The sequence below is a fragment of the Colletes latitarsis genome, chromosome 9 (assembly GCF_051014445.1).
Source record: "Colletes latitarsis isolate SP2378_abdomen chromosome 9, iyColLati1, whole genome shotgun sequence".
NCBI lineage: Eukaryota > Metazoa > Arthropoda > Insecta > Hymenoptera > Colletidae > Colletes > Colletes latitarsis.
The window spans coordinates 23,385,475-23,397,715 of record NC_135142.1 but is presented as its reverse complement, the minus strand read 5'-3'; the positions used below and the strand labels follow the sequence as shown (position 1 = coordinate 23,397,715).

The following is a 12,241-nucleotide window of genomic DNA, read 5'->3' as shown; positions in this document are numbered from 1 at the left end:
CGAGTGGACACCCTCGAAGGGGTGGGGTAGCGATCGCAAACAATTTCGCAACACCGAGGCGCGCGACAAATTACCGCGGGGCAGGAAAAACGAGGAAGTTAGTCCCGGTTGGTGGAAAGCGGGGGTGTCGCGTACGAGGGATCGCGGATGCCCGTGGGGCTGGCTGGAGGGGGGGTTGGTCGACACGAAAAAAGGGGCGCAGTCGCGGCGAACGGCCACCCCCGCGGGCACGTTCGCTCACGCGGCGCCTCGTCAGTCCCGGTCAGTCGTCGGCGGCCGAAAGTCGTGTGCAGCAGGGTGGCGAGGGAGGAAACTGAGTGAGATACCGCAGGAGGAGTCATCGAACGCGGGAGAGGAGGAAAAGAGGAAGTCGCGGTAAGGTCGAGCGGGTTAGATGAAAATAAAAACGGGATCGAGGCACGATGGATAAAAAGTTTGGAACGTAGGGGGATGGGACGAAGAAGTTGTTAGGTCGTGAGTCGCGGAAAGTGGGGTAGAAAGGGTAAATAATTGCAAAGTCGAGAAACGAGAAAGGATCGAGGCGGGCGTTTTTATTTAAATTTAATTTCAAATGATTTTTCCAACGTATAGTATTTAATTCTGTTTAAAACGAAATAGATTTATGAATACCTCGTGAATGTAATAAATCTGTAAGACTTGATGACGAGTCAGACTCGTTGAAGTTAAAGAGGGAATGGGGATTAAGGAAATATATCGTGAGGTAAGATCGCGAAGGGGTGGTCGCGAAGATTATAGAGCAGGTGATTCACGATAGGGCGAAGAGAAAGATACACGTGGGACAGGCGCGACGAAGGTAAAGACACTATTAATCCAAGGGGCAAGACGTATAGAAAGGTTAAAGAGTAGTGAAGGTAATAGAGTCGAGGCACGGGTTATCTAATATAGAAAGTGGGTTGAGCCATGGAAAGGGTAAATTGTCCTGGCGAATTGACGATAATAAAATAAAAGCAAAATTCTAATCGTGTCCAGTAGATCAACCGTATGCGAACGAGAAAGGTAGGGTTTAGAATCGCGGTGAATTTGATCGAGGGGTTGACGTGGATGAAAAGTGGAAGGAGAAATTCGAAAAGATCGTCTGCAGCGTAAAGTGGGGTAAGTTATCGAAGGCATTAAGGGAGGTTTGTAAATCGACGAGCGAACGATAATAAAATGAGAATGGAGATGAGGGTGGAAAAGACCTCATGATGGATTAGGGATACGTGGAAGAGGGAATAGGGACGTAGGACAGAAGAAACCGTGGGGTTGGATACAAAACGTGGCGAGGTTAATTGAGTCCAGAGGGTTAGCAGGGGAGAATGGGATTTGAAAAGCACAGACCATCTGCTGTGGAAAGTAGGTTAAGATATCGGATGGGTAAATAGTCGTGGTGAAGTCGATTACAGAGTTAGGGGATGAATGATAAAACGAAAAGATACTTGGACACGCGCTGTTAAGATGAGATGAGCGGATTTGTTGAAAGTGAAAGAGGGTGTCGCGATATTAAAAGAACGAAGAATCGTCCAGATAGTTGATACAAGAGAAAAGAATCTAGTTAATAGAGGTATTCAGTTACATTAAAATCAAGAGGGTTTGTATCGTTATAAAATTAATTGTAGTGCATACGAGTGATTTATGAGTAAATAAAAATAAGAAAGCGTTTAGTTTGATTAAATAAATGAGAAAGACAGAGAATAGGGTACGATACGGTTAAGGAGTGTTTATAAAAATAATCGTAAACGAACGATAACAAAATGAAAACTCTGTGAGAAGAGAAAACCGTTGGGCAAGGTGTCAAGAGAGTAAAGAGCCACGGTAAAGTCAATCGAGTCGAGAGGGTTGTCGAGGAGGAAAAACGAAGGAAGGCACGTGGAAAGCGTAGAGAGTGGGGTAAAACACATCGAAAGGGAAAATAGTCGCGTTGAAGTCGATCGAGTCGGTGGGAGGGGGTTGGTACGGAACCAAGACGGAGAAGGAAATTTGGAAAGCACGGATCGACCGATGCGGAAAGTGGGGTAAGATATCGAGAGGGTGAAAGAGTCGAGGGGAGCTCGATTGCAGAGAGAATGAATGGCGATAAAACGAAAAGTATGGTATTCCGACACGTGTTGAAAAGAGGGGACGAAGTAAAGCTCGCGAAGGCGTTGAAAACGATCGAATAATCTTCGACAGGACGGGAAAAATATTTAAATAAATTTCCTGTCTATCTGTCAGTTTCTTTTTTATCGTTTCGTCTCCTTTGTGATCAAATAATTTTGCAACGCGATCCAGTGAACGAAGCACGAATTTCCAATCGACACGTTTATCTTGTATCGTTTTCTTTACGACTCGTGTTTTCGCGTTAATCTGACAGAGCTGAACGCGTGACCAAGGTTTGCTATTTTCCCTCTGATCCGATCACTCGTAATAAAAGTCTTTGCTTACCGCTGGATCGTGAGGCAACAGTTCGTGATGGATAATCCTTTACATATCGCAGCATACGGTAATAAAGCTTTCTCGTAGATCTGGTTTCGTTCATAATATCGAGGTTTCGCCATAAATAACTCATTGATCTCAGCGGTTAACATTACCATGTTACAGCCATTTCTCATACGCCGCTACATTTCTGTACAAATCCGTTCATTTCTCAGCCCAGACGGAAGCGTAACTCATCCTTTGCTCCGATTCGCGGGGCACCGTTCATATTAACATTTTTCAAGCGACGACGGATCGTAAAATGAGTTCACTCTTCGAGATCTATAACTTCAATTAGGGCTCGTACGATATCTCTCGGGTTTCATAACGTGGAACTCATATTCCAGGCTTCAGAATTTTTTCATCGAGATTTTGTAAACTGCTTTTTGACACGTACTTTAATACTTTACTTATTCATAGTATTCAAAAATCAAGTTTTCGAAAGGGTACCAAGTCTCGATAAGTTTGAAGTCGTTTGATGACTCTAGAACGATTCAAACTCAAACGTGTCTATACTAAATTCATTCTAGATCCATGATTACTGTCTGTACGCCTCAACCACGAAAGAACTCAAAAATTAAATTTTCAAAACAAAAGGGTACCAAGTCTCAATGGGTTTGAAGTCGTTTGAAAACATTCTCTAGAACGATTCCTAAGCGCGTTCCAGTTTCATGATTACTTGGATCTGTAGGTCTCAACCACGATAATAACTAAAAATTAAGTTCTTAAAGAGGTATCAAGTCTCGATAGGTTTGAAGTCGTTTGATACCTCTAGAATAATTCAAGCTCAAACGTGTCTATACGTTCCAGTTTCATGATTACTTGGATCTGTAGGTCTCAACCACGATAACACTTAAAAATTAAGTTCTCAAAAGAGGTACCAAGTCTCGATAGGTTTGAAGTCGTTTGAAAACATTCTCTAAAACGATTCCTAAACACATCCCAGTTCCATTCTTGGAACACTCATGCATAATATCGTTAACCCTATCTGTACACCTCGACCATTGAAATAACTAAAAATTAAGTTCTCAAAAGAGTACCAAGTCTCGATAAGTTTGGAGTCGTTTGATAACTCCAGAACGATACTCAAACGTGTCTATACTTCACACCTCCCAATTCCACGATTGCTCGTCAGAACACGTCATAATATCACACGATGGGATTGCTCGCGTTTGCACAAACGTTTCATATTATTTTTCCCGCAGAATGTTCACGTTTGCAGACCTACGTCAACCTGCATGGGAAAAAAGAGCCTCAAAAGAGAATCGTAGGTAGAAATAATGGAGTGGTTGAATCGAGGGGGAAAAGATGGGCGAGGAAGAGAGCTAACGGGTGGACAAGGAGGGAACGCCGCAGGAGAGGCGCGGAGGTTTCGCCCATCAGTATCGTGGTTTCCGTGGAACCGAGTGGAACCGAACGGAACGCCGCACACGGTGGAACGACACGAAGCGACCGGTACCGAAGTTTCACGATGGGGCCCGGCCGGTTTTTCGTGTTCAGTTCGTGCGGCGAGCTCGGCCCGTGCGCCGTTTCTCATTTCGTTTCGCGTTCCCCACGCCGTGTTCCCCCATTTGGATATTTTTAAGCCACGTTCGCCACGGACCGGAAGCACCAGGGAACACGTGACGGAAAAATCGGAAGCAGCGATCGAGCCTCGACACCATTTTTCTCTCCATCGCGTTTGGTCAATGATTTCATTCTATTCGGTGCCCGGTTGATTTCTTCCTCGCGAAAGGCTACCATTCGAATTCTCGTGGGCAGTTTGAAATTGTTATTATACGGAGAGAGAGGAAGCTTTATGCCGTCGTTTGTGTTTGGGTTCAGATTTCGATTTTTTAACGATAGTAGGATGGAAAGAGAGAAGAGATAATGGTGGCCATCTTTTGTCTCTTTTCATCGCGTTCGGTTCGCGATTTGTGTTTGGTGTATGGATCTCTTTTTCCTCGTGGGAGCTCCGTTGTGGAAATGATAGAGGAAAGCGGAGAAGTGATTGCTTTTAGTAGGTGGATATTTTAATACAATCGGAATAAAAAAAGAGAGATCTTGAACGTAATGAAATATCGAAACTTTGTTCGCGATATGTATTTTGTCTATAGACTTCTTGTTCTTCGCGGAAGATTCGTTGCGAATGTAGTCAAAGGAACCCAGAGACGAGGAAAATTATTACCTGTATAAACATTTCAAACATCCACGGAAAGATAAACTGTTTATCCGTTACTCGTTAAATAAAAATAAAAATTTGAATCATAGAATGAAATATTTTACAACGAACAGATACAAATTTAACTCTTCCGTCGAATAAACGTCACGAATAAATTACTGTACGCTGGTTTTATTGGCTATCTGCTATCCGAATAAAATTTTCCGCGTCTCTGGAGGGAACTGACGTTCGCTAGGAATTTATTTGTTATTTTTCCTGTAACGTCCTCGCTCTGAAATTATTCGAGGGAATATTTTGCTAGACATTTCGTTTTCTTTGAAGTCCAGATATTTTAATGCTACCAAAAATAGCTTTGAAAATTCGCCGTGTACTTTGCAAATGAATGTTCCATTATGGAGGAGCTAGATTGCTTTTAATGGAAGCCAATTTTACGCTGCTACCTGAGTCGAAAACTTAGAAATTATTTATAATTGATGCTCGTTTCTACAATGGAAATATACGCGCAAAGCAGCACTCATAAAAGAGGGATGATTAGTTAGAAACGCGTGGAATGCAGGCACGTGGTGCAAAGACGTTCAAAGGAGCTCGTTTCAATGTTTCACAGCGCCGGTTATACGATTCATTTTTTATAAACGTTATTCTTAGAACTCGAACATTGTGGAATTCCATTTTTATAGGTTTGTTCCTAGAAGGAGCGCATTTAACATTTATTATTTCCTCGAATCGATTTCTTTTTAAATGTACCTCGATCTACGCGCGTTATTTAAAGTAGTTCCCGGCACTGATTCTTCATGATTAATCAATACAGTCAATGAAATAGTTAAGAGACTGCATTTCAATTTAAATAAATTCCGAAAATTTATAATAGAACCGACACATTTTCAAACTCGATATTTAGACTAATATTTAAAAAAAAATAATCTTTTTTCTTTCGCTTATGGTAGCATTAAAATAATTTTTTATTAACCCGATGCTTGGTCTATCATTTTTAAATGTTATCTATATAATTATTAGTGACAGGTTGCCATTCGTTGGAATTTGTTCAACAGGCTTGCGTCCTCGAACAGTGCAGTGCCTTTTTTACATATTTTATTGCATCGACCAGTGGCAATTTCGTACGTAATGGTTTTCGGGTGAGAGACTCGCGAGCGTAGCGATATTTTGCACGAGCTAAACAAAAATTGTAGGAACGAGGCTCGACAAAAGAACTTGCTCGTCGTCGATCGTCATTCGCTGACGCTATAAATTCCCCCTCGCCGCGCCAACTGCTTTCAACGCCAGCTGAAACAATCCATTTTCTTCGCTCGTCCTCGGTCGTTGTATTTTCGCCGATCCGCGACGATAATTCCCGCAATGCTTATTCGGCGACGATATCGCGCAACGCGAACCGTTTCGTTTCGGTTTATCGTCCCTGGAATCGTGGCGAAACCGCGCGATCGAGTCGAGAACCAGTCCCAGCAGTCGAGCACGGCAAAAAGGGCCCCGCGATAATTCGACTTCGAACGTCAAAGTAAATAAAACAGTCGAAAAGATTTTACGGGAAAAAAGATTCGGCGAAAAGTAATTTTGCCAACTCTATCGCGAACTCGTTAGCTAACGTTTGTCACGGACTTCAAACGACTTTCGTGTCGCGGTTGTGATAGATCGATGGCGGTTGGATCTGGATCAAGGATGCACGAGTCATCGGCTGCAGAGATGGGTGAAATTGTTCAGATACACGTTTTAAGATTTTTTTCGAATTTTTGCTCGCCTCTTGGGTTAAGTAAACATTTATTAAACCACTACTGTTTTCACGTAATTTTGTTAGTAAATCAGATCAACTATATCGAAAGCTGCTTCACCGATTTTCCAAGCATCGTTAATTTTTAATTTGACGATGGTGATGTTTAAGATTTTTCGCATTTTCCCACGGAAAATAAAGGCAACGGAGGACGCAATTTTATTTACGGTATAAATATTCTGGATCGATTAATTCTGAAATAATCTCACGGGTTAATTGCGTTTTTCATTGCTTCTTTCGTTATTTTCACACCAATTATGCCAGGTCGTGTTCTCGTGCAATGAATAAATAAACAAATATATCCGGTGCAGTGTTTAAAAAAATCAAGCGAAAACGGTGCGTTTCGAGATAATAAAATAGAAATACCGTAAATCCTTGAAAGCTTCTATCGTCGAAATAGCTGATTCAACATTTATGCACGTGCTCGCGAGTCGATTCGCTGTTTGACATATTATTCGCTGCTGCTATTCGAAGCGATTCGATAACGATCGATCGCTCGAAATCGTAACAAATTCATTGACTTTCAATTCGCGATCCAATCGATTCCCCGGTAACCAAATCGTTCGCCAACGCGGTCCGGGTCGACCAGTTTCGTAAAATCGCTTGCGAAATCTCGACTCCTACACAGAAAATGGCCGCCAAAAACCTTCGTGTCCCCTCCTTTACTTTATTATCTGCGAATTCGTTTCGCAAACCCGAATAGAGTCTCGTCGACGATGGTCGTTCTGTATTTGTTTGAATAAATTTTACTGAATTTGTTTATATTTGACAGGAGATTGAGCTTAGCAGATACAAATATAAAATTTATATTAAATTGGAATTCCATACTGTCAACTCTATATATTCTAAATTTAAAAAATTGAATTAAAATCGCGTGGTTCTGCTTTTCATGATTTATTTATTAACCATTACTATTCAAGATTTCAATCGTTGCCTGTATATTCAATCAGGAGACACGAGGTTCTAAAATTCAAGTGTTTTATTGTATTTTGTTTTATGGAGACCACGGAGGTTTTAGGTTTTACATTGACATTTTTAACGCTGATACTAAAAATCATCCTACGATTACGTGACTCACCTGAGCTGCGGAGCAACAGGAAAGAGAAAGGGAAATGTATCGCGCAGGTATTGACGCCCAAACGAGGGAAAAAGTGGAGGAAGCGAAGATCAAGGACACCTGGAAGGTTCTGGCGGGTCTTGGCACTGGAAGAATTCACAGATGTGCAGTGTATAATCGTGGATCTTGCAATGCCATCACTTGCTGGATACCGATTCACCGTGGACACCGAGAAAGATTAATCGCTACACGATCCTCGTGTCTTTCGAAATTATTCACTGGCGCGCGACTCAATCTAACGTAATTGCACCTCTGCAGAAGTAAAATGAAACGCATGCAACAGACGATCAAAGGGAACACGGTAATTGTTTGCTATTTTAAATTAAAAAATCATTTAGAAACAATTTCAACCATTTACCAAGCCTTTAAAGACTTTGATTATATTTTCAACGTCCAATGCAATTTCGTCGAATCTCCTTAACTGAAATCTGAGTACAAGTAATCTGGTAAAATGATCCACAAATTGGTAACAAAATGTAACGAGAATCATCGCTTAACGAGTACCCTGAGGGACGAATTGGCTTGGTCGTATTGGCGGCTAATGATCTTCAGAACTGCCTCGATCGTGAAACCAATGATCTCGCGACATGGAAATACAGGTAGCTGAAGAGATGCTCCTTAACCGAATATCGAAGTAGATCATTGCCTGGAGATTCGTTCGAGCGTGTTCGCTTTAATCGGGTGAAAGTAGATGCACCGAGGAAGATTCACTCGGTCGATGCATCTACCTTGCACCGCGGAGCGTGTCGTTTCTGTTGTCGATCGAAGATTAACTCCCCTTTCGTACCGTTACTAAACGCCACGCTCGAGTACTTTCGAACGACGAATTGAATCGTACTTTCGAGCTGAATAGCGTTAAGTATTTCCGCCGACGACGGGGTCATTTTTCTTTGCCAACAACGAGGCGTGCAATCGAGGAAGAGAACAGTCTCTGCGATCCAGAAACGAGAAACGCAAAGCAATGTTTTATTGTAATTTCGTAAATAAAAATTGTAGCAAAGATCGTAGCAAACTCGATAAAATTTTCTTATTGTTAATTCTTTTAAATAGGGAGAACGATTTCTGATTGTACTTAATGTTTAAAATGTTGAAAATTGAATTGAAAAATGGTGTACATTAACAGTTATTGTTCACTATGCTTCTCTTGGATGCAATCGTATTGCACAAACACGATATTAGCTACCTATAAATCGCAATATCGACTGCAAGTTTGATTCTGGAGAGTTAGATAGCAGGTATTATGGTTAAACAGATAAGAAAAGAATGCATAGAAGTTCCAACGAGATAAGAGTAAAATGTGACAATGGATTTCTTAACAATCATCGTTGACTTTCTCGGACGAGATAATTATTGATACGTGTAACAAGCTTCTGAAATTTTCTTTGTCTGAAAATTGTAAGTCTTTCCATTCTCTATTCTCGAATTGGAATTATTTTTATTGCATAAAAAGAAATAAAAGAATTATAAACTTGTTTAGATAATTATACGATGGTGTGCTTTAATAAAAAATTCTTCTCTGCCTCACAATACTTGAAAATTAAACAGTTGGTTTTATCTGATGCATTGTTAACATGTAATACCTACTAACAGATACGAGTATGTTTTGGTTAATTACAGGAAACCGTATCTTGCAATAGGGGAGTTTCAGAGTCAGGTATGATATAAAATGTATAAATAATACGTATAATAATGAAATAAAATTAATATAAACAAGTAATAAAAATGTATTTAACTAAAATCACGTAGCTCTCATTTTCCCTTATTCTATCCCAATGTTCTATTTACAGAAAACAATAACATCTATATTAATATTATAAATATTGGATGCAGTTTGAGGTGATTTAATCGTAAATACAAGTGACTCGTTCACTAAAAGGAAATATAATATTTTCTGCCCGGAAGATATAGTTTTTAGGGTAACCATCGATTCATTTATTATTAAAAAATTTATACTCTTGTACAAACAATAATTAGAGTTGCTTCAAAACTAAAAGTGACAAATTCCTTCCGATAGATAGATCACTAACTATGAAATAAAATATTTATAATGGAAAGTTCTTAATAATCTTTCTAGCTATATACAAATATAGTAATTCCTCCCAGTCTAGATTTAAGTATTTACATTTAAAATGTATTCATTGATAGAAAAAGAAAGTAAAATCGAAACATCGAAGAATTCTTTCGTGAGAATTTATTTACTATTTTATCGAATGTAACTCAAGCAAATGGCAGTTGGAAATATTAAAATACAATTTATCCAAGTAAGATTGAACATTTGAATGGTGACTTGTAATCGGGGGGCCAATTTTCTCGTTTTTCACGGCGGAAAGATACGTTTCCAGAGGTTCGTTCAGCCGACATCGAAAGAAAGAAACGAGTGGCACACCTTGGAACGTGCTACGTGGAATTTCATTATGCATAGGCGCTCACATTTTCTCCGAGACGCGCACCTGCCGCAGATAAGGAGCCCCTATCGCGACAGGTTGCAAATGCGAGGGCTGCCCGGTGAAATTAACGTATCTTTTTTGTCCCTCGGCTTTGGTACTTTGGATTAAATGTCACGCGACTTCCCGAGAACTCCCGAGAGGATAAGGAAGAAGCGACAGCTGTGAGTTCGTCGAGATCATCCCTGATGGTTCCTCCATTTTTAATACTCCATAAAATCAAGCGTTCAAAATCGTTCGAGAATTTTGCACAAACGCAAGAAAAACATTGTCTTTACAAATAGGAGAAAAGCAATATTAACAGAGACGAGTATATTAATGATAATAATTTAAAACATCGCGTGGACGTAATATTAAATTTTGAAAGATAAAAGGAAGTCGTTTAATGCAAATTGTTAAACGGAGAATGTCGAGATACGCTATGACACGAGCGTGCACAACTTCTTTCACGCTCTAGATCTTACGCTCGTAATGGTAAATTTTACTACGCGGTCGATCCAGCGACGGATATTACTCTTTCTTTCGTTTAATACAACGTTAAACTCCCTTATCAGATCGTGGCGGCTACTGGTATTGTTTACCAGAAAGACAAAGAAAATAATAACGATAGTTGTGCCTCTAACCTTCCCATACGTTCTTGCAAAACTCTTCGGCGAACAAAGAGCGTTCGGAACTTGGAGAACTTGGGTTCCCCCCAAACCCATTGAATTAGATTATTTAGAAAATATTATTCTAACGCCTCGAATCACAGGATTCCCGCAATTCACAATTTTTAATTTCTATCGACTGTCGATCCCTCGTATTAATTGAAAACAGAAGTAACGTTGGAATACAAATATGGCGGCCATGACGACGATCGAAAGTTCACTCTAAACAGTAAACCCTATTTCTACGTGAAATTAACTAAAAATAAGAATAATTTCCACACGGGTATCGCGTCCACGCTTTTGTTTTACAGTCTGCGGAGCATCGTGTGCCTGTGTAACCTAATTGTTCGTAGCGCTGATAGCCAAAGCGAGCCCCAGTCGTTCCCAATTTGCCGATTCCGTTAGACCATTACTCGGAACGCAATCGTCCGGAAACGAGACGGCGAAGAAAAATCGCATCTCCGTTCCAGGGGGGGTAAGTTGGCGTGACCCGAACGGTGGCGCATCGCGGAACACCATCCCCGAATCGATCCGTAGATCACGGGCGTGCACGGCCTAAGGTTTATTTGGCGGATGCACGCGCGCGGCGACGCACAGAGAACGCAGGTGGTGGCGTGCAACGATAGGTGCACGGCCTGGCCGAGCATCGTGATCCATAATGGTGGCGGGTGGCGGTCTTGTGTACACGAGGGGCTGGCATGGCAACGGGGTCGATAAATAGCCCGGCACGGCAGCGACTTCCGATTTCATCGTCGACCGTGCCTCGCTACTATCGTTGCCCTGCGCTGGCATTCTCGGCGATTCCTCTAATTCGACCTCAACGTCCCTACATGGCCGCCTACGACGACCTGAAGCCTCCAGAAAAGCTCTCAATCGCAAGAAGATGGTTCGTTTCGACTTTAAGGGGCCATCGTTGTTCGTAACTGGCGCTGGGACCGAGCCACGTTTGCTCAATTTACGTATTTTTACTACAATTTGATGTATAGATTGAAAACAGAGGGGTTTTCTATGAGATAGGATTTTTAATTGTCATGGCCGCCATACTTGATTTTAGTAGTGTTTTATTTGTCGATATGGAGAGTACGTATTCTCCATCGTGTTAAAATCAGAACAATTTTGTATGTAAACCGGACACATAGGGTTCTTCAACTGAAGCAATAGAACTTTGAATTGTCATGGTCGCCATATTTGATTTCAGTAATGTTTCATAAGTCAATATGGAGAGATACATAGTCTCCAACGTGTTAAAATCAGGCAAACCTTATATACACATCAGAAACACACAGTTTTCCAATGACAGTAATACAAGTTCCAATTGTTATAGCCGCCATATTTGATTGACTCGAAGAAGTAAAGAGAATATTGCTACTCTAAGCAAAAGTGTTTCTGAGAATCCAAATTTATCGATTAAACTGAATTCTAATTAATGAAAGTTTCTCTAATACTCGAAGCCAATCACTATTGCGATAGTTATTTTAAAATACTGATGTAGTTCAAGTTTGACGCAAGAATACTGTACTTAGACATCTTCTTAGTCACCGATTTCAACGTAGATATCGAAAACGCGATAGTGAACCAAGTTTGAATAAACTTGAAGAATCCCTCACGAGTTTACATCAGTTCGAAACAGATTGAAGGAGA

General features: G+C 40.8%; 1 protein-coding gene across 1 annotated transcript in view; it reads left to right on the top strand.

Annotated features, from left to right (window-relative positions):
* Positions 1–12,241, top strand: part of LOC143345785 (uncharacterized) — an 81,913-nt gene that overhangs the window by 13,300 nt on the left and 56,372 nt on the right. The window lies entirely within an intron of this gene.